The 22,951-nt window shown below is 38.3% G+C and overlaps 1 protein-coding gene and 1 pseudogene across 10 annotated transcripts in view; one reads left to right on the top strand and one right to left on the bottom strand.

Moving 5' to 3' along the window:
- Positions 1-22,951, bottom strand: part of TMEM116 (transmembrane protein 116) — a 116,875-nt gene that overhangs the window by 60,363 nt on the left and 33,561 nt on the right. The window lies entirely within an intron of this gene.
- On the top strand, positions 4,533-5,213 carry LOC102159505 (annotated as a pseudogene).

Here is a 22,951-nt window from a genome sequence, read left to right as displayed (position 1 = left end):
TGCCTCACCTGTGTACCCTCTTTAACTGACCCAAGGGCACCCTAAACACTCTGCATGCTTCAGCTTTGTTTCCCCAAGAAAGCTCCTCAAGTGCACCCCTGCAGGTGGTAAATGCCAACATCTCACAGAAAGGTGGCTTAAATCTGCAGAATGGGGAAAAGGCACACAAACATGAACATCTCAGGGCACTGCCCTAGGAAAAACAAATGGGAGGCTCTTAGCACTTGGCTGGGATTTGGGGGACTGAAAGAAGGCATATAATCCTAAGAATTTCCCATCCAAGAGGGAATAAGAGGTATGGAGTTGGTACATTCATAGAAAAGGTCTGAGAGAGCTTCAGAATCCCTAGCCAGGCTGACCAGTGAGGGCCATTTCCCCCTCAAGCCAGTCAGTAAAGACTAGATGAGGTTACTGTTTCTTCAATGCAAAAATGAAATGCAAGACTTCAAAGAACATGAAAAACCAAGGAAACATTCTAATACCAAAGGAACACAATAATACATCAGTAGCTGATCCCAAGTAACAGAGATCTAGATCTGCCAAGTAATTCAACATAATTATTTTAAGGATGCTCAATGAACTACAAGAAAACATAGTAGACAACTCAACAACAAAAAAAAACACAAACATAATAATGAACAAAACAGAAAGTTCTATAAAGAGAATAGAAATAATTTTTAAAATTCTGGAGTTAAAGAATATGATTAATGAAATGAAAACTGCATCAATATCAGACTTGATCGCAGAAGACAAGAGCCTATAGATACAAAGACAAGTCATTTGAAACTATCCAGTCAGAGGAGAGAAAAAGAAAAGGAATGAAAATAATGAAGAAAACCTATGGCTTTTATGGGATACCATCAAGAGAGCTGGCATTTGCATTGAGACTCTCTAAATGAGAAGAGAGAGAAAGGGTCAGGAAGCTTATTTAAAGAAATAATGGCTGAAAACTTTCCAACTCCGGGGAGAAACATGGACATCTTTCTCAAAGTTCCCCAAACAGGTTCAACCAAAAGAAGACTTTACAGAGACACATTATAATCAAACTGTCAAAATCAAAGACAGAGAATTTTAAAAGCAACGAGAGAAAAGAGGTTCATCACAAATAAGGGAACTCTTGCCATGAGCTGTGGCATAGATCTCAGATGTGGCTTGGATCCTGTGTTGAAGTGGCTGTAGCACAGGCCAGCAGCTATAGCTCCAATTCGACCCCAAGCCTGGGAACTTCCATGTGCCATGGGTACAGCCCTAAAAAAGAAAAAAAAATAATAATAAGGGAACTCACCATAAGGCCATCTGTGGATTTCTAAGTAGAAATCTTATAGGCAGGAGAAAGTAGGATGATATATCCCAAGTAATAAAAGAAAAAAAAATCTATGAGCCAAGAATAAGTAAGGCTGTCTTTCAGAAATGAAGGAGATATAAAGATGTTGCTGATAAACAAAAGATCAGGAAGGTACATCCCACTGGATCTGCCTTACTTGAAATGCTAAAGGGAGTTCTTCAAGCAGGATGCTAATTCATAACATGAAAACATATGAAAGTATAAACTGACTGGTAAAGTTAAATATAGAGTCAAGTACAGACCTCATCTAATACTGTAATAGTAGATTGTAAATCACTTATAACTCTGGTATAAAGGCTAAAAGACAAAATTACTAAAAATAACTACAGCTCCAGTAATTTGTTAATGAATACACAATATAAACAAATGTAACACAACACTGTAAATCAACTATATTTCAATAAAATATTTTTAAAGATGTAAATTATGACTAAAACAACATAAAATATGTGTTGCAGAGTTGTTATATTTGATTGAAGTTAGATTGTTACCTGCTTAGAACGGATTATTCTATCTCTAAGATGTTTTATGTAAGCATCATGGTAACCACAAAGCTAAAACCTATAGCAGATATACAAAAGATAAAAGAATGGAATCAAAGCATACCATAAGAGAAAAGCATCAAATCAAAAAGAAGATGGCAAAAGAGGATGAAAGGAACAAAGGATCTAAAAAACAGAAAACAATGAACAAAATGGCAACAATAAATCCTTACCTATCAAGAATTACTTTAGGAGTTCCCGTCATGGCGCTGCAGAAACGAATCCAGCTAGGAACCATGAGGTTGCAGGTTAGATCCCTGGCCTCGATCAGTGAGTTAAGGATCCGGCATCACCATGAGCTGTAGTGTAGGTCACAGATGCAGCTCACATCTAGTGTTGCTGTGGCCATGGCGTAGGCAGCAGAAACAGTTCTGATTAGACCCCTAGCCTGGGAACCTTCACATGACCCAAGTGTGGCCCTCAAAGAGTCAAAAAACAACAAAAAAATTACTTTAAATGTAAATAGATAAAATTATCCTATAAAAACACAGAGAGGCTTAATGGATAAAAACAAGATCCAACTAACACTTCCTAGAAGAGACTCACTTCAGCTTAAAAGACACGCAGAGACCAAAAGTAAAGAAATGGAAAAAAATATTCCATGCAAATTGAAAACCAAAATGATCAGGCATAGCTACATTTATATCAGACAAATAGACTTTAAGTCAAAAACTATAATAATAAGATACAAAGAATGTCAGTATAGTTCTCGGGAACTTGCATATGCTGCAGGTGTGCCCAAAAAGAAAAAAAAAAAAGGAATATCATTATATATGATAAAAGAGTCAATTCATCAAGAGGGCATAACAATTGTAAATACAGATGTCCCACTTCTGTAATAAATAAATATATAAGGCAATTATTAACAGTTCTGAAGGAAGAAACAAAAGAGCAATACAATAATAATGGATTATTGAAGAAATCAAAGAGGAAATAAAAAGTATTTATTTCTTAAATTTTATGTCTATTTGAGATGATGGATGTTCACCGAATTCATTGTGATCATCATTTCATGCAAACCATGCTATTTATACAGTGCTATAAATTTATACAGTGTTGCATCTCAATTGCATCTTAATACAACTGAAAAAAGAAAAGCTTAAAAACTCCATTAAAAACTTTCAGCAATAATAAAAGTACAAGATACAAATTCAACATATAAAAATCATTGCGTTTCTAAACAGTAACAATGAACCATATGAAAAAGAAATTAAGAAAGCAATCCCATTCACAACAGTATCACAAAGAATTTTTAAAACCTTAGGATTTTAGCCATGGAGGTAAAAAATCTATATGCTTAAATCTCTAAGCATTGATAAAAGAAATTGAAGAAAACACAAATAAACAGAAAGATAGCCTGTTTCCATGGATCGGAAGACTTAATACTATCAAAATGTCAGGGCTACCCAAAACAATATACAGATTCTCTATTAAAAGTCCAAGGGCATTTTTCACAAAAATAGAAAAAACAATCCTAAGATTCATATGGAACTACGAAAGAACTCAAATAGCTAAAGCAATCTTGAATAAAAAGAAAGCTGAAGGCATCACACATCCTGATTTCAAATTCAAGTACAAAACTATAGTAAGTGAAACAATACGGTACTGAAACAAAAACAGACACAGAAGACCAATGAAATAGAAGAGAGGGTCCAGAAATAAATCCAAGCATATATGGTCAACTAACCTGCAACAGAAACACCAAAAATACATGATTGGGAAAGGATAATGTTTTCAATAAGTAGGGAGGACAAAACTGGATATCTACATACTGAAAAAAAAAGAAAGAAAGAAATCGTATCTTTATCTTATACCATATAAAAAAAACAACTCAAAATAGATTAAAGACTTAAACATATTACCTGAAATTGTAAATTCCCAGATGAAAACATAAGAAAAGCTCTATGGGATTGGTCTTGACAATGATTTTTCAGGTATGACATCAGAAGCACAGACAACAAAAGCAAAAATAAACCCACATTGGATCACATCAAATTAGAAAGTTTCTGCTCAGCAAAGTAAACCATCATCAAAGCAAAAAAGCAATCTAAAGACCTAAAGAAAATATTTTTACCCAGACAACTATGGTCAATTAATCTTTGACAAAGGCGGCAAGAATATAAAACAGGAAAAAGTCAGTCTTTTCAGCAGGTGGTGCTGGGAAAACTGGACAGCCGCATGTAAATCAATGAAACCGGAACACACCCTCAACACCATGCACAAAAATAAACTCAAAATGGCTTAAAGACTTAAAGGTAAAACAAGACACCATCAAACTCCTGGAAGAGATTGCAGGCAAAAAATCCTCTGATATCAACCTTCCGAATGTTTTCTCAGGTCAATCTCCCAAGGCAACAGAAATAAAAGCAAAAATAAACGAATGGGACCTAATCAAACTGACAGGCTTTTGCATAGCAAAGGAAACCATAAAAAAAGAAAAAATCAAAAAGACAACTTACGGAATGGGAGAAAATACTTTCAAACAATGCAGCTGACAAGGGATTTATCTCTAAAATATACAAACAATTTATACAACTCAACAGCAAAAAAGCCAACAACCCAATTGAAAAATGGGCAAAAGACCTAAACAGATATTTCTCCAAAGAAGATATACAGATGGCCAAGAAGCACATGAAAAAACGCTCAATATCACTGATTATTAGAGAAATGCAAATCAAAACTGCTGAGGTACCACCTCACACCAGTCAAAATGACCATCATTAATAAGTCCACAAATGCTCTTTCTCTTCAATGAGGCAGCTGAGCAGATGCAGAGATGCAGATCTTTGTGAAGACCCTAACAGGCAAGACCATCACCTTTGAGGTCAAGCCCAGCAATACCAAGAGAATGTCAAAGCTAAAATCCAGGACAAGGAGGGCATCCTGCCTGACCAGCAGTGTCTGATTTTTGTCAGCAAACAGCTGGAGGATGGCCATACACTCTCAGACTACGATATCCAGAAAGAGTCCACCCTTCACTTGGTGCTTTGCCTGTGAGGTGGCATCATTGAGCCTTCCCTCCGCCAGCTCGCTCAGAAATACAACCGCAACAAGATGATCTGCCCCAAGTATTATGCTCGCCTGCACCCCCACACTGTGAACAGCCTCAAGAAGAAATGTGGCTGCACCAACAACCTGCACCCCAAGAAGAAGGTCGAATAAGACCTTTCCACTGGCTTCTCCCTTGTCTGCGGAGCAGCCTCCTGCCCAAGCCCCATGGCCCTGGGGCCTCAGTAAAGTTTCCCTTTTGTTGACTGGAAAAGGGAAAAAAATCCATAAATAACAAATGCTGGAGAAGGTGTGGAGAAAAGGGAACCCCTTTTGCACTATTGGTGGGAATGTAAGTTGGTACAAGCACTATGGAAAATAGTATGAAGGTACCTTAGAACATAGAACTACCATATGACCCAGCAATCCCACTCTTGGGCATATATCCAGACTAAACTTTCCTTGAAAAAGACACATGCACCTTCATGTTCACTGCAGCACTATTCACAATAGCCAAGACATGGAAACAACCCAAATGTCCACTGACAGATGATTGGATTAAGAAGATGTGGTGTATATATATACAATGGAATACTACTCAGCCATGAGAAAGAACAAAATAATGCCATTTGCAGCAACATGGACGGAACTAGAGACTCACACTAAGTGAAGTAAGTCAGAAAGAGAAAGACAAATACCATATGATATCACTTATATCTGGAATCTAATATATGGTACAAATGAATCCTTCCACAGAAATGAAAATCATGGACATGAAGAACAGACTTGTGATTGCCATGGGGGGGGGAGGGGGTGGGATGGACTGGGAATTTGGGGTTAATAGATGCAAACTCTTGCCTTTGGAATGGTTAAGCAATGAGATCCTACTGTATAGCACTGGGCACTATATCTAGTCATTTATGATGGAACATGATAATGTGAGAAAAAACAATGTACACTTTGCTATACAGTAGAAAATTGATGGAACACTGTAAACCAGCTATAATGAAAAAAAAATAAAAATCATTATTAAAAAAGAAAATATTTTAAACTCTATATCCTTTAAGAGTTTAATATCCAATATAGTGGGAACTCATATAACTCAATAGCAAAAATAAAACAAAACAAAAAAACCAAATAATATCACTTTAAAATGGGCAAGGATGTGCACAGCCACAGCAACTCAGGATCCGAGCCACATCTGTGACCTACACCACAGCTCAGGGCAACGCCGGATCCTTCACCCTCTGACCAAGGCCAGGGATCAAGCCTGCATTCTCATGGATAGCTGCACCACAAAGAGAACTCCATCAATCAGTTTTTTAAAGTGACTTAAGGTCTGTTAGGTGGCAGAAAGTATTTTGCTTCTATTACTAAATTAATGAAAAACTAATGTAAAAAGTTACCTGCCAAAAATCATTGCTACACCAGCTGGAGGCAGATGTGAGAAGGTAACTCCTGAGCCCTAGTTTTTAACTAGACATTAAAAAAAACAAACTGCCTGTTATCTAAATGATGTCCTAATAGCCTATTTAGTTCACTCTTTTACAAGATGAATATATCTAAACATGTAGTTTTCTACTTCTTTGTAAAATTGTCTTGGAAGGATGGCAACACAACTTTGTCACAAAAAAGAGAATAAAATCAAGTATAAAAATACTCTCAGATGGGATTTTTTTTTAACAATTTCATTCCGCCTCTATGCAGTCAGAACCCAGTTTCTGAGCAACAGAAACTAAAAGGGAGAGTTTCACTCTAAAGTAGACTCTAGATATCCCAAAACACTTAGAATGACAGCTAAAGCTATTTCTATTACATGGGCCTAGGGTCCAAGGGATTTTTGTTATATTACTAAGAACACTTACTCCTGGAATTCCTGTCATGGCATAGTGGAAATGAATTTGACTGGTATCCATGAGGACGCAGGTTCAATCCCTGGTCTTGCTCAGCGGGTTGAGGATCCAGCGTTGCTGTGAGCTGTGGTGTAGGCCAGCAGCTACAGCTCCAATTTAACCCCTAGCCTGGGAACCTCCATATGCTGTGGGTGCGGGCTTAAAAAGATAACCAAAAAAAAAAAAGAATGCTTACTCCTAACAAAGGGGATTAGTCATGATATAAATCTACTCTAGCACAGATCAGACATGGTGCCATGGCATTAATCAGATATTGACTAAAAGAGATAAAAGCTAGCTCAAGCCGGCTAGGATGAAAAATCTACCTAAGCCTAGGGGCACTAAGCCATTCTATATAGCTTTCTATTACAGAATAGCTTAGTGCCCCTACGCATTGGATTAAATCCAGGGAGGTACACTATCAATCAGCAAAAATTGATTTGCACTCTTTTGATATTTAATCCATTAGAAGACCCTAAAAATCATAATAATAATGTTATATAAACCCCCATCCACTGTAAAACTTAGGCCTTGCAGTTAAATGGACTGAGTCCAAGAGATCAGAAAGGCAGTGAGAATACATGAACAAGCAAAGATCGTGAAACCTAATCCTAGATGAAAGAATATTTTAATAGACCCAGATTTTTATTGCCAGGCAGATTCAGAAGTAATGGATCAGTAACTATTTGGAGGAAATGAAAAGACTGATGGTCAATTCTGTTCTTAAAGAAGTAAGCAGAGATCCTATCTTACCTCCAAAAATAACAATAATAAAAACAATACTTTACACTAAAGACAAACACTTTGCATTTGTTATCTAATTTAATATAATAAAGAATTCTAGCATTATTCCTGTTATACATGGGAAAACTAAAAGAAGTTAACTTGTTTAAAAATTACACAGCTAATAGATGCCAGAACTGGGATTTGGAACAAAATTCTGTTTGACTCCAAATTCTCTGCCTTACCTCTAAGCTACAAACTTCAAGTCATTTGCAATCCAAACTGGTACTGGTACTCTAAAGCACCTGACTAGCACATTGTTGCAGGAAATGAAACTGGATTCATTCAGAAAAGATGACTGTTGACACCTCAACCTGTGACAAAATATATACCAGAACAGCCAAGAGTTAAATGAGAGGCTGACTAGGCCAGTGTCTAGCACTCATTTTCCTCTTACCTTGTTTGTTTCTCCATGGCAGTTAGCTCTGATAAACAGGAATATTAGCACAGTAATATTTCCAGACCCTTTTGGAAAAAGCATGGAATTTGCTCCTAATCCCAAGATTGATCTGGGGGACAATCATATACAACTAAATTAATCCTCTCATTGGAGAGGGTAGTCATCTAATAAAATAAAACATGCTAGCATCTTAGACTATGGATTGGATTCAATCTTTCAGAGCCAGATGCTGTAGTCTAGACAGTCTTCAGATCCAAATGTTATTCTAGTAGTATAACATCTGCTTAACCAGTTGCCTGACCTTACAAAAGAAACAGCACTTGGAAAACCCCATATCTCAACCTATTAATCAAAGACTAAAATTATTTCTGATGGCTTGGTTCTCAAGCTCACTTTGCTTCTGAGGTAAGTTCTAGAACAAAAGACTGAGATATGTGGGGACCAGGGACCCTTTACCAGAGTGTTTTCACTTGCACCTGGACAAACACTCCTCCAGCAACAGAAAACAAAGAAACTATAAGGGACTAAAATAACTGCACAGTAAGATACAAAAACGCCACAAGTCAACTGCCATTTCTGAGGTGCTGGAAACAAAAGCAGGTCCTGTTACCCACTAATCTACCTCTATCCTCACCCCATTTAACTAACCAGCTCATTCCACCCTCACCTCCACCCTGGGGAGCAAGCAAGGATACCTGCTACTTGATTTTGCTCCCTTGTGCTATAGCACAAGTCCCAATAAAGCCTTGACTGAATTTCTCATCTGGCCTCTTATCAATTTCTATTGGTTAAAGAGTTCAAGGACCCCTACTGGTAACAAGACTAGCTCTTGGTAAATGACTGATTTCTTCTGTTTCAGTTCATTGGAGTAACAAAAGAGTGCCTTAGCTATATTGAGCCAGTCCTCTCCCCAGTCAGCTCTGGATTTCTTATGAAACTCGTCTTTATCTGAATCAGGCAGGAACTCAATAACTTCAGGCACATAATAATGTTATAAGAGGTGAATAAGCCTCATTCTAATTTGCATCCCACATCTACCTCAGTAGAGAAAGAAAAGCTCAAAACAAAAATATTCATGTTTTGAAGCTTTAGCATCCTAATCCTATAAAGAACTTCGAAAGGACATTTAGTTCAATAACTTCCAAATGCTAGTTTAGAAATTAATGCTGATCTCTGACAAAATAGTAACTGGTATAAGAGATATTCAGGAAAGATACAGTCACTGTGGTAAATTTGGCTAAACCATCCTTTATTCTTAGATTATATTTTGCCTAGTTTTTAAGTATCAATTATTTTCCCCTTTATAAAACTAGGTAGTAATTATTAAGTATTCTTAACTTAGCAAACTATAAAGTTAGCAACATTATCACAATTCCAACTTTTTAAAAAAATTTGCTCATTTGTAAAATCCTAAAGTCTAAGAACCATTGAACCACTTATCTAGTCCATCACCAGGTCTTCACATAAAAATAGCGAATCTATTTCATACAGATGAAAATTATGGACGCATTTTATCAAGAAACACCAAAGTGATCCTGGTAATTTATTCCTGCTGTAACAATCCTCAAGGCTTCTACTGAAACTAAATTACTTCCTATTACTGCTCAAGCCCATATTCTTTCATTCTGCTTCACTGGAAATAATTAATAACTGCTAACTATGTTCTAAAAATCTCAGCACCAGTTTTCAAAAATATTTTTTTTATAAATTAGTCTCCCTGTTCAAACAATGGATCTGGAACTTGAGACTCAGAAACTTGGATATCTTGTTTGTTTAGATCAGGTGGACTGGTTCTCTTTCTTTACTATGACTCTTGGAAAATCTAGGACCTCTTTATCTGCCTTTGCAAACAGGAACACCCTACCTCCTCCCACTCCATCTCAGAAACCAACTAGAGAAGAATTTTGAAAGGTATTTAATCTGAACCAATCATATTATGAAATTCAGGGGCAGAAAAAGGAGGCTAACTTTTACTTTTCACTTGTATACACCTCTTTACTATTTTAATTTTATCAGGAACATGTATAAGCTTTATAAATTATAAATATCAAATTTTTTAATATACAAAAAACTATATAATGAAAATGTCCCATTTTTAAGGGAAGTATAGATTCTGTCTTGGCCTTCAGGTTTCTAAAGGTTATTAAACTAGGTACCAGGATGTTCCAGTAATATGGAGAGAGGGAAAACAGTCAAGTTTGAGTTTGCTTTTTGTGATATAATAAGAAATATATATTTAATCTCTGCCACTAGTTGCTGACACAGAGCTCCAAAAATCCTTGTGATTTCCTGGGTGATAGGAGTGTCTTTTATTCTAATGAGGTGAATCTTGGTAGGCTCCTGGATAACTTCAAGATCTTCACAAAAAAGATCAAGCCATCATTAAAGACTTGGAACTTTCACCCATCACTCAGCAGAAACTAATCTGACTAGCATCCATGAAGACGCAGGTTCAATCCCTGGCCTCACTCAATGGGTTAAGGATCCAGTGTCGCTGTGAGCTGTGGTGTAAGTAGCAGAAACAGCTCAGATCCTGTGCTGCTGTGGCTGTGGTGTAGGCCAGAGGCTCCGGCTCTGATTTGACCCCTAGCCTGGGAACCTCCATATGCCGCAGGAATGGCCATAAAAAGACCAAAAATAAATAAAGACTTGGAATTTTCAGCCCTACCCCCAATCCTCGAGAAAGGGGAGAAAGGGTGGAAACTGAGTTAATTAATCGTGACCACATGATGAAGCCTCCATAAAAATCTCTGTACAGTGGAATTCTGAGAGCTTCCAGGTTGGTGAACACATCCATGTGCCAGAAGGGTGGCACACCCAACTCCATGTGGACAGAAACTCCTATTCTCAGGATGCTTTAGACCTTGCCCTATCTATCACTACATTAGACTATTCATCTGTAGCCTTAATTATATCCTTTATAATAAACCGGTAAATGTAAGTATTTCTCTGAGTTCTATCAGCCATCATAATTATATTATTAATACCAAATTATCAAACCTTAGGAGGGGGTCATGGGAACCCTTATAGTTGGACAAAAGAGAGGGTAACCTAGGACCCTACTACTTGCAATTGGTGTCTGAAGTGGAGAGCAGTCTTATAGGACTGAGCCTTAATCTGTGGAATCTGTGCTAACTCCAGGTAATTAGTGTCAGAAGTAAATTGCAGGATACCTAGTTGGTGTCTGGAGAACTGAGGAATTGATTGGGAACAACACATTTGGTGTCAGAAATGTTAGGAACAGAGAAACAGTTTTCCTTTAGTATTAGCTTTAATGTAATACAATTATATCACCTAACTCCCACCTCTAAAGTGGAAGAAAATAGAAAGTATTCTTAAACAATTCTTACTAAGTGGAAATAAAGGTAAAGTTTAGATCCCAAAGACCTATTTACAATATTTGCATCTAAATCTATCTAAGGAGAAATTTAGCTATGATACCAGACTTAAGATGATCTCTTAACTAACTAGTTATGATCTCATAACTAATGCTAGGAAACTTCAATTCCATAAAATTGATGCCTGGGTGTGCTCTCAAGTTGAACAGGTCAATAGCAACAGATTATCAGATGATCCAGACAAGCTGTATAAGAAAATGGCTCTGTCTATTTACCTAGTGCTGGTGGAAAACTATATTTAAGCCAAACTAGGGAAGTTTCAGGCTTTGGTGCTATATGGTTTAAAAAAGAGACTTCAGAGACAGATTCTAAGGCTTAGAATCTTAACACTTAAAAGAGGTGTTGAACAACATAAAATGCATATCTGGATTGATATTGACCAAGATTTCCTAATTTCTAACTCAGGGCACTTTCTACTATTTCTTTCCTAATGGGTTATACAATTGAAACATATTTTCTCTTCTCCTAGCCTCTCTTGGGGCTGGGAACTTTTCGTAAATGATTGATTTCTACTGTTCCAGTTCAGTGAAATGGTATAAGGGTGCTGTACTGAGCCAATTCTCCCTGACCAGGTCTGGCCTTCCTGCATCTAGCCAATTTCTGACCAATTCTGGGAGAAGGAGGCTCTAATGCTTTGACAGATCAGCACAGTCAAATTATCTTGTCAACAGAAGTTTCTGTCTTATTAAACATATCCCTCCACAGGAAACTACCTAAAACGAGGTTCTGAAACCTCACCAGACTAAGTGATAAACTGAATCCACTTTCAGGACTGTGAAGAAGCAATCACTCTTGGTGTAAGGTACAAGAGTAAATAACCTACAGAAATGTGTGCTATTTCTTTACACTAACAATGAACTATCAGAAAGAGAAGTGAAAAAACAATCCTGTTTAAAATTGCATCCAAAAAAATACTAAGGAATAAACCTGACCAAGGAGGCGAAAGACCTATATGCTGAGAGCTATAAAACATTGATAAAGGAACCTGAAGATGATTCAAAGAAATGGAAAGATATTCCATGTGCGGAGTCCCCGTCGTGGCGCAGTGGTTAACGAATCCAACTAAGAACCATGAGGTTGTGGGTTCGATTTCTGGCCTTGCTCAGTGGGTTAAGGATCCGGCATTGCTGTGAGCTGTGGTGTAGGTTGCAGATGCAGCTCGGATCCCACGTTGCTGTGGCTCTGGTGTAGGCTGGTGGCTACAGCTCCAAATCGACCCCTAGCCTGGGAACCTCCATCTGCCACGGGAGCGGCCCAAGAAATGGCAAAAAGAAAAAAAAAAAAAAAGATATTCCATGTGCTTGGACTGGAAGAATTAACATTGTTAAAATGGCCATACTGCCCAAAGCAATGTACAGATTTAATACAATCCCTGTCAAACTACCCATGATATTTTTCATAGAACTAGAAAAAATAATCCTAAAATTTATATGAAATCACAAAAGAACCAGAATTGCCAAAGCTGGAGACAGACCCCTTCTAGACTTCAAACAATACAACAAAGCTACAGTAATAAAACCCACACACCTACGAGCAATTAATCTTCGACAAAGGAGGTAAGAATATTCAATGGAGAAAAGATAGTCTTCAGCAAGTGCTGTTGAGAAAGTTGGACAGCCACATGTAAGTCACACACTACACAAAAATAAACTCAAAATGGCTTAAAGAGTTAAATTTAAGACACGACACCATATTCCTAGCAGAGAACATAGGCAAAACGTTTTCTGACATATATCACAGCAATGTTTTCTGAGGTCTGCCTCCCCAGGTAGTAGAAATAAATTTAAAAAAAATGGGTCTTAATCAAACTTATAAGCTTTGCACAGCAAAGGAAACCATCAACAAAATGAAAAGACAATCTACAGAATGGGAGAAAATATTTGTAAACAGTGTGACTGACAAGGGCTTAATCTCCAAAATATACAAACAGCTCATATAACTCAGTAACAAAAACAGGAACAAAAAAAAAAAAAAACCAGAACACTGTAAACCAACCACGCTTTAATTTAAAAAAACTTTTAGGGATTTCCCATTGTGGGTCAGTGGTAAGGTGCCCAACTAGTATCCATGAGGATGTGGGTTCAATCCTTGGCCTCATTCATTAGGTTAAGGATCTGGCACTGCTGTGAGCTGTGGTAGGTTGCAGAGCGGGCTCAGATCTGGCATTGCTGTGGCTGTGGCGCAGGCCAGCAGCTACAGCTCTGATTAGACCCCTGGCCTGGGAACTTCCATATGCTGTGGGTGCAGCCCTAAAAAAAAAAAAAAAATTTAAATAACAAAAAAACGCCAAATAACCCAATCAAAAAATGGGCAGAAGACTTAAACAGACATTTCTCAAAAAAAAGAAAGCATACAGATAGCCAACAGGCACATGAAAAAATTCTCAATATTGCTAATCATTAGAGAAATGAAAATCACAATTATAATGAAGTACCACCTCACACCAGTCAGAATGGTCATCATTAAAAAGTCTACAAAGAATCTCAAAAAAAGTGGCTGCATGTAATTGAATCACTTTGTAGTAGAGCAGAAATTATCATAACATTATAAATCAACTATACTTCAATAAAACTTTAAAAATGAAAAAAATGACAAAATAAAGTTTAAAAAAAGTCTACAAATGAAATTCCTGCTATGGCGCAGGGGCTTAAGGATCTCACATTGTCTCTATGGCAGCTCAGGTCGCTGCTGAGGTATGGTTTTGATCCCAGTCCAGTGCAGTAGGTTAAGGATCCAACATCGCTGCAGCTGTGGTATAGGTCAAAGCTGTGGCCCATATTCAGTTCCTGGACTGGGAACTTCCAAATGCCATTGGTGTGGCCACAAAAAACTTCAAATAACAGTACTGGAGAGGGTGTGGAGAAAAAGGAACTCTCCTGCATTGTTGATGGGAGTGTAAACTGGTGTAGCCAATGTGGAAAACAGTGTGGTGGTTCCTTAAAAAACTACAAATGGAGGTGCCATGAGATCTAGCAATATCAGTCCTGGGCATATATCTAAAGAAAACCATAATCTAAAAAGACAGATGTGGAGTTCTTGTCATGGCAAGGTGGAAACAAATCCGACTAGGAACCATGAGGTTGTGGGTTCGATCCCTGGCCTCGCTCAGTGGGTTAAGAATCCAGCGTTGCTGTGAGCTGTGGTGTAGGTCACAGATGAAGCTTAGATCTGGCATTGCCATGGCTGTGGTGTAGGCCAGCAGCTGTAGCTCTAATCAGACCCTTAGCCTGGGAACCTCCATATGCCACAGGTGTGGCACTAGCAAAAAAAATAAAAAATAAAGAAATAAAAAGACAGATGTACACCATTGCTCATCGCAGTATACTACAGAAAACAGTATGGCAGTTTCTTAAAAAACTAAAAATGGAGTTGCCACATGATCCAACAATCCATCCTACTCCTGGGCATACATCCGAAGAAAACCATAATTCAAAAAGATACATGAGTACCAGTGTTCACTGCAGCATTACATACAATAATCAAGACAAACTAAAGTCCTTTGACAGATGAATGGATAAAGAAGATGTGGTATATTTGTACAATGGAATACTACTTAGCTATAAAATAGTGAAAAATGCCATTTTCAGCAACATGGATGGACAGAGAGATTACCATACTAAGTGAATTCAGTCAGAAAGAAAAAGACAAATATCATATTTTTGTGGCCGCACCCACAGCATATGATACATGTGGAAGCTAAATATGACACAAATGAACTTATTTATGAAACAGAAACAGATTCATACTCATAGAAAACAAACTTATGGTTATCAAAGGGGAAAGGGGGTGGGCGAGGGATAAATTAGGAGTTTGAGATTAGCAGATACAAAGTACTATATATAAAATAGATAACAAGGACCTACTGTATAGCACACAGAACAATACTCAGTATACTGTAACAAACCATATGGAAAACAATATGAAAAAGTATATACATATATATAACTATATAGTTACACAGTTATGTATAAAATTGAGTCACTTTGCTGTACACCAGAAACTAATGCGATACTGTAAATCCAATATACTTTGATTTTATTTTTTTGCTTATTTATTTATTTTTGTCTTTTTGCCTTTTCTGGGGCCGCTCCCATGGCATATGGAGGTTCCAGGCTAGGGGTCTAATAGGAGCTGTAGCCACCAGCCTACACTAGAGCCACAGCAACGAGGGATCCAAGCTGCATCTGCCACCTACACCACAACTCACAGCAACGCCAGAGCCTTAACCCACTGAGCAAGGGCAGGGATTGAATCCACAACCTCATGGTTCCTAGTCGGATTTGTTAACCACTGAGCCACGATGGGAACTCCAATATACTTCGATTTTAAAAAGAGAGAGAGTAGTTCCTGCTGTGGTGCACTGGAATTGGTGGCATCTCTAGAGCACTAAGATGCAGGTTCGATCCCTGGCCCAGTAGGTTAAGGATCTGGCACTGCTGCATAGGTCACAACTGCAGCTTGGATCTGACCTCTGGCCCAGGAACTCCATATGCCATGGGGCAGCCAAGAGAGAAAACAAAAACAAAAACAAAAACAAAAAAAAAACAGAAACAAGCAAAACAATAAAAAAGAGAGAGAGAACACTGGACAAAAGAAAAAAAGAAAAGAGCCAAGTTATTAAATAGCATTTTTTCCCCCTCCAAGATGGCAGAATTTATTAGAAGGAAATACAATGGGGACTATTAAAACTATTTAATCTGGAAGAGTCTGGACATTTTTTTATTTTCTAAAGAATAATTTGGGGAGGTCCCGTCGTGGTGGAGTGGAAATGAATCTGACTAGGAACCATGAGGTTGCAGGTTTTTGTTTTTGTTTTTGTTTTTGGTCTTTTTGTCTTTTCTAAGGCCATACCCGAGGCATACAGAGGTTCCCAGGTTAGGGGTTTAATTGGAGCTGCAGCCATCAGCCTACACAACAGCCACCATCCAACATCCAATGGTTCCTAGTTGGATTCGTTAACCACTGAGCCACGACAGGAACTGCAAGGTTGTGGGTCTGATCCCTGGTCTTGCTCAGTGGGTTAAGGATCCGGCATTGCCATGAGCTGTGGTGTGTCGCAGACGTGGTTCAAATCTGGCATTGGTGTGGCTGTGGCATAGGCTGGCAGCTATAGCTCCGACTGGACCCCTAGCCTGGGAACCTCCATATGTAGCAGGTATGGCCCTAAAAAGACAAAAGACTAAATAAATAAATAAATAAATAAATAAATATTTTTTTAGAAAAAAGAATAATTTGGGTATTTATTGAGAATTATTTATATAATATATTCCCCTAAGACCTCCAAGTTAACCCTGAATATTGAAAGGATGAAGTTTTTAGCATACTCTCCGTCTCTGAGTTTTACTTATAACATCTTGTACCAAGCACACGTGATAAAAAATACTTGATATTACAATAATAATATAACAATACCTGGCCTAATGATCATCACATGGATGCTTAAAAATACATTTTACAATTTCACAAAAACAAACTGGTACTTCCACTTCTGGCCAAGATGGAGTGACAAGAACTGGATTTACCTACCTGACAAAGAAAAAAGCCTCAGACAATGACTTTCGAAGTTCCCGTCGTGGCGTAGTGGTTAACAAATCCGACTAGGAACCATGAGGTCGCGGGTTTGACCCCTGCCCTTGCTCAGTGGGTTAACGATCAGGTGTAGGTTGCAGACGCGGCTTGGATCCCAAGTTGCTGTGGCTCTGGCGCAGGCCGGCGGCTGAGCTCCGATTAGACCCCTAGCCTGGAACCTCCATATGCCGTGGGAGTGGCCCAAGAAATGGCAAAAAAAAAAGGAAAGGGGACTCTACTCAATATGGGAAAAGAATTTGAAAATGGATATATCTATACGTATAATTGAATCACTTTGCTGTACACCTGAAACTATCACAACATTATGAATCAACTACACTCCAATAAAATTTTTTAAATGAAAATGCCAAGAAAAAAAGACATAGAGCAAATTTTGTGACTGTAATTTTATCAATGTAGAATTATATACCTAGCAAATAAATATACTCCTCCAAAAAAGGCTAAATAAAGACATTTCCAGATATCCAAAAGTAGATCCATACTACAAGAATGTTAAAGAGTTATGCAGAGGGAAATGATACCAGACAGAAATCTGGATATACTCAAAAGAATGAAAAAACACCAAAAAAGTTAGTACAAAAGATTTTTTCTTATTATTTAATCTCTTAAAAAAATCAACTAGGGAGTTCCCGTCGTGGCGCAGTGGTTAACGAATCCGACTAGGAACCATGAGGTTGCGGGTTCGGTCCCTGCCCTTGCTCGGTGGGTTAAGGATCCAGCGTTGCCGTGAGCTGTGGTGTAGGTTGCAGACGCGGCTCGGATCCCGCGTTGCTGTGGCTCTGGTGTAGGCCGGTGGCTACAGCTCCGATTCAACCCCCGGCCTGGGAACCTCCATACGCCGTGGGAGCGGCCCAAGAAATAGCAACAACAACAACAACAACAACAACAACAACAACAAAAAATCAACTAAGCAAATGTATTGTGGGCTTTGAAAAATGCATGACAACAATAGTATAAAGTCCAGGAGGAGAGGAATGGAAATAATACTCTGTTGTTAAGATTCTTATATGTGAAGAGATATGATAGCACTTGAAGTTAAGTATGATAAGTTAAAATGTATACTATGAATTCTGCAAAACAACCTCTATAATAACACAACTAAGAGTTTTAGCTGTTTAAACCAATAGAGGAGTTAAAAGGTAATAATAAAATATAGTAATATAAATCTAAATGAGGACAGAAAAAAATAAGGAAATGGACAAAGAACAGATAGAACAAAAAGAAAACAAATACCAAAATGATAGATTCAAATGCAACAATACAACCAAATCAATTGTAAGTAGTCTAAACACCACAATTAAAAGACAGCATTGTCAGACTAGATAAGAGAGTAAAACCTAACTTATGCTGCCTACAGAAACGCATTTTAGGAGTTCTCGTCGTGGCTCAGTGGTTGACAAATCCAACTAGGAACCATGAGGTTGTGGGTTTGATCCCTGGCCTTGATCAGTGGGTTGAGGATCCGGTGTTGCCGAGAGCTGTGGTGTAGGTTGAAGATGCGGCTCGGATCCCGAGTTGCTGTGGTTCTGGCATAGGCCTGCGGCTACAGCTCCAACTGGATCCCTAGTCGGGAAACTCCATATGCTGTGGGAGCGGCCCAAGAAATGGCAAAAAGACACACAAAAAAAGCATTTTAATTATAAATACATAACTAAGTTAAAATAAAAAAGTAAAAAGATAAAAGCAGGTTAATGACAGTCAAAAGAAAACTGAAATGGCTATATAAATATCAGGGAAAATCGATTTCAAAGCAAAAAATAATATCATAAAACTCTTAGAAGAAAACATAGGCAGAACACTCTGATGTAGCAACATTGTTTTTAGAACCAATCCCCTAATGCAAAGGAAACAAAAGCAAAATAAACAAATGAGACCTAATTAAACTTAAAAGCTTTTGTATAGTAGTTCCTGCTGTGGGGCAGCAGGTTAAGGATCTGTTGCCTCTATAGCAGAATGGGTTTGATCCCTGGCCTAGCACAATGGGTTAAGGATCTGGTGTTGCCAAAGCTGTGGTGTACACTGTAGCTGCAGATTCGGTCCCTGGCCTGGGAACTTCTATATGCTACAGGTGCAGCTATTTAAAAAAAAAAAAAAAAGTCTACAAACAAATGCTAGAGAGAGTGTGAGGTAAAGGGAACCCTGCTACACTGCTGGTGGGAATGTAAGTTGGTGCAACCACTATAGAGGATAGTAAGGTGGTAGCTTAAAAAACTAAATATACAACTACCATATGATCCAGCAATCCCACTCCTAGGCCTATATCCAGAGAAAACTCTAATTCAAAAAGCTACATGTGGCCTAGTGTTCACTGCAGCACTATTTACAATAGCCAAGACATGGAAGCAACCTAAAATGTCCATCAACAGAGGGCTAGATAAAGAAGATTTGGTACAGGAGTTCCCACTGTGGCTCAGCAGTAATGAACCCAACTAGTATCCATGAGGACACGGGTTCGATCCCTGGCCTTGCTGAGTGGGTTAAGGACCTGGTGTTGCCATGAGCTGTGGTGTAGGTAAAAGACATGGCTCAGTTCTGGTGTTGCTGTGGCTGTGGCAGTGGCAGTGGCATAGGCCAGCAGCTGCAGCTCCAATTCGACCCCTAGACTGGGAACTTCTATATGCCGAGGGTATGGCCCTAAAAAGCAAAAAGCAAAAAAAAAAAAAAAAAAAAAAAAAAAAAAAAAAAAGTAGTACATATATGCAATACAATACTACTCGGCCATAAAAAAGAACAAAATAAGGCCATATGCACCAACATGGATGGACTTATAGATTATCATACTACTAAGTGGTATGTCACAGAAAGGCAAATATCATGTGAGATCACTAATTATGTGGAATATAATAAAAATGATACAAGAGAACTTATTCACAAAATAAAAACAGACTCAAAAATTTCAAAACCAAATTTATAGTTACAAAGGGGAAACACTGTTGGGAGGGATGAACTGGGAGGCTGAGAATAGCATATACACACTATTATATACAAAATCCATCAGTAACAAGAACCTACTATATTGCTCAGGGAAATCTATTCAATACTCTGTGATAGGCTATATGGGGAAAGAATCTGGAAAAGAATGAATATATGTATATGTATGACATTCACTTTGCTGTGCACTTGAAACTAATGCAACATTTTAAGTCACCTATATTCCAATAACATTTATTTTAAAAGCATTTTATAGTTAAAATAGTAAGTTTTATGTTATATGTACTTTACCACAATTTAAAAACTAAAACTTAAAAAAAAAAAAAAAAAACTATGAATTCACTTGCGGCACAATGGGTCAAGGATCCAGTGTTGTCACTGCAGCAGCTCGGGTTGCTGCTGTGGTGCATGTTCCATACCTGGCCCAGAAACTTTCAAGTGCCATGGACATGGCCAAAGAACAGCAACAACAGCAAACTAAATAAACAAATAAATAAGCTACTGTGTTTAAGCCCTCTATAGCCCACCTCTCCCACTGATTACAAAAACAAAACAAAACAAAACAAAACAAAGCAAAAAAAACTCTGGAAAAATATGTAAAAATCAACTACTTGAGGATTCTGAAAAGTAAACAAAAGCAAGTGGATTGAAGAAGGGAATCAAATGTGAAGTGAACTGCACAGAACTAAATTTCCCAAACTTTTCCTCTCTCACAGATGACTCAAGTGCGTATCCCAATCATGATGCTGCTCAATGTAGGCACCTAAAACTCTAATAGAAGCCCATCTTTGGAGTTCCCGTTATGACACAGCGGAAACGAATCCCATGAAGATGCAGGTTTGATCCCTGGCCTCCCTCAGTGGGTCAGGGATCCAGTGTTGCCATGAGCTGTGGTAGGTTGCAGACATGGCTCAAACCCCGCATTGCTGTGGCTGTGGTATAGACCAGCAGCTGTAGCTCTGATTTGACCCACCCAGGCAGCCTGGAAACTTCCATATGCCACAGGTACGCCTCTAAAAAGCAAAAAAAAAAAAAAAAAAAAAAAAAAAAAAAGCCTATAGGAACCAGAGAAGGGCTTCGCTCAGGCAGGAAAGTGGGGGGGGGGTATCCCAGAAATGACAGAGCCAGAAAAGCAGATGCCCTCATTCTGTCTGTGATTCCATACAAATCTCAGCCTAAGCCCGGCACCATGAATGCACATGACAGTCCCAAACCAACATAGCCAAAACGTAGAGAACTAGACTAAAATTGGAACCACAGCCTAAAGATAATGAGACAAAAATTATATTCTATATACAAAGAACAATGTCACTCATTCTCATGCAAGAAGACAATCAACAAATACCAACATAGAAATGAACCAGAAATTGGAAATGTCCAACAAATATATACATACATATATATACATATATATATATATATACATGTATATATTTTTGTCTTTTTGCCTTTTCTGGGGCCATTCCCGTGGCATATGGAGGTTCCAAGGCTAGGGATCTAATCGGAGCTGTAGCCACCAGCCTACACCAGAGCCACAGCAACTCGAGATCAGAGCCACATCTGCGACCCACACTACAACTCACGGCAGCGCCGGAACCTTAACACACTGAGCAAGGCCAGGGATCGAACCCGCAACCTGATGGTTCCTAGTCAGATTCGTTAACCACTGAGCCAGGACAGGAACTCCATCAACAAATATTTTTAAAAGCAACAGTTATAATGCATCCAGTTCATGAAGTAAAGGGAAATACACTTGAAATAATTTGGGAGGGTGATGGAAACAGGAATGTTTGTTATCTTGATTGTGGTGATAATTTCATACATATATAAAATAATCAAATTGTCCACTTTAAATATATGCAATTTATTGTATTTATACCTCAATAAAATTCAAAAAAATAAAGTAACATTAATCATATCTGTACCAAGCACAAGGTAAATGTTATTAATGACCATTTTTCAGATTGAGGACACTGAAGTTCATAAAGATTAAGTACTTGCCTAAGTTTACAAAGTTAATCAGGTCCAGCCTACACCACAGCCACAGAAACATGGGATCTAAGACCCACACCACAGCTCACGGCAACACCAGATCCTTAACCCACTGAGTGAGGCCAGGGATCAAACCTACATCTTCATACATCCTAGTCTGGTTCATTAACCACTGAGCCACAAAGGAACTCCAAAATATTATTATTTTCCTAATAAACTGAAACAAATTTCCCCTCTAATAACAAATCCCAGATGAAGCATCCAGCAGTGAGTACCAACTGCATATTAACCTCTTCTTTTTTTACACTGCAGGCTCAGAAACATTATATACTAATGATACTATCTGGGTTCATCTGTTGATAAAATCTATGAAAAACATATAACTCATATATGATCATCTGCAGTATTTCCAAAAGTCAATGTTTATTATATTAATGTAGTTAAAAAAATGCAGCAACTTCAAAAGATGTAGAAATACAGTCCATTACACGGAAATATGGTCACAGCAAATTACAAAAAAGTATTGATGTATTATTTTATTTGTTCTAAAATGCATATACCTGTAAATAAAAAGATTGGAAAATATAAAATAATATATTAAAGAGTGATTAGGAGAGGAGTTCCCATCGTGGCTCAGTGGTTAGCGAATCCGACTAGGAACCGTGAGTTGCGGGTTCAATCCCTGGCCTTGCTCAGTGGGTTAAGGATCCGGCGTTGCCGTGAGCTGTGGTGTGGGTTGCAGACATGTCTCAGATCCCGCTTTGCTGTGTCTCTGGTGTAGGCCGGCGGCTACAGCTCCAATTCGACCCCTAGCCTGGGAACCTCTACATGCCCCAGGAGCAGCCCAAGAAATGGCAAAAAGACAAAAAAAGACAAAAAAAAAAAAAAAAAAAAAAAAAAGAGTGATTAGGAGTTCCTGTTGTGGCTCGGTGGTAACAAACCTCAGTAGTAGTCATGAGGACGCAGGTTCGATCCATGGCTCCACTCAGTGGGTTAAGGATCCCACATAGCCATGAGCTGTGGTGTAGGCTGGCAGCTGTAACTGTGATTAGCCTAGGAAATCCCACATGCCATGGAACTTTCACATGCCA

Source organism: Sus scrofa, chromosome 14 (genome assembly GCF_000003025.6).
Source record: "Sus scrofa isolate TJ Tabasco breed Duroc chromosome 14, Sscrofa11.1, whole genome shotgun sequence".
NCBI classification, from domain to species: domain Eukaryota; kingdom Metazoa; phylum Chordata; class Mammalia; order Artiodactyla; family Suidae; genus Sus; species Sus scrofa.
This window is presented reverse-complemented; position numbering and strand designations above follow the sequence as displayed.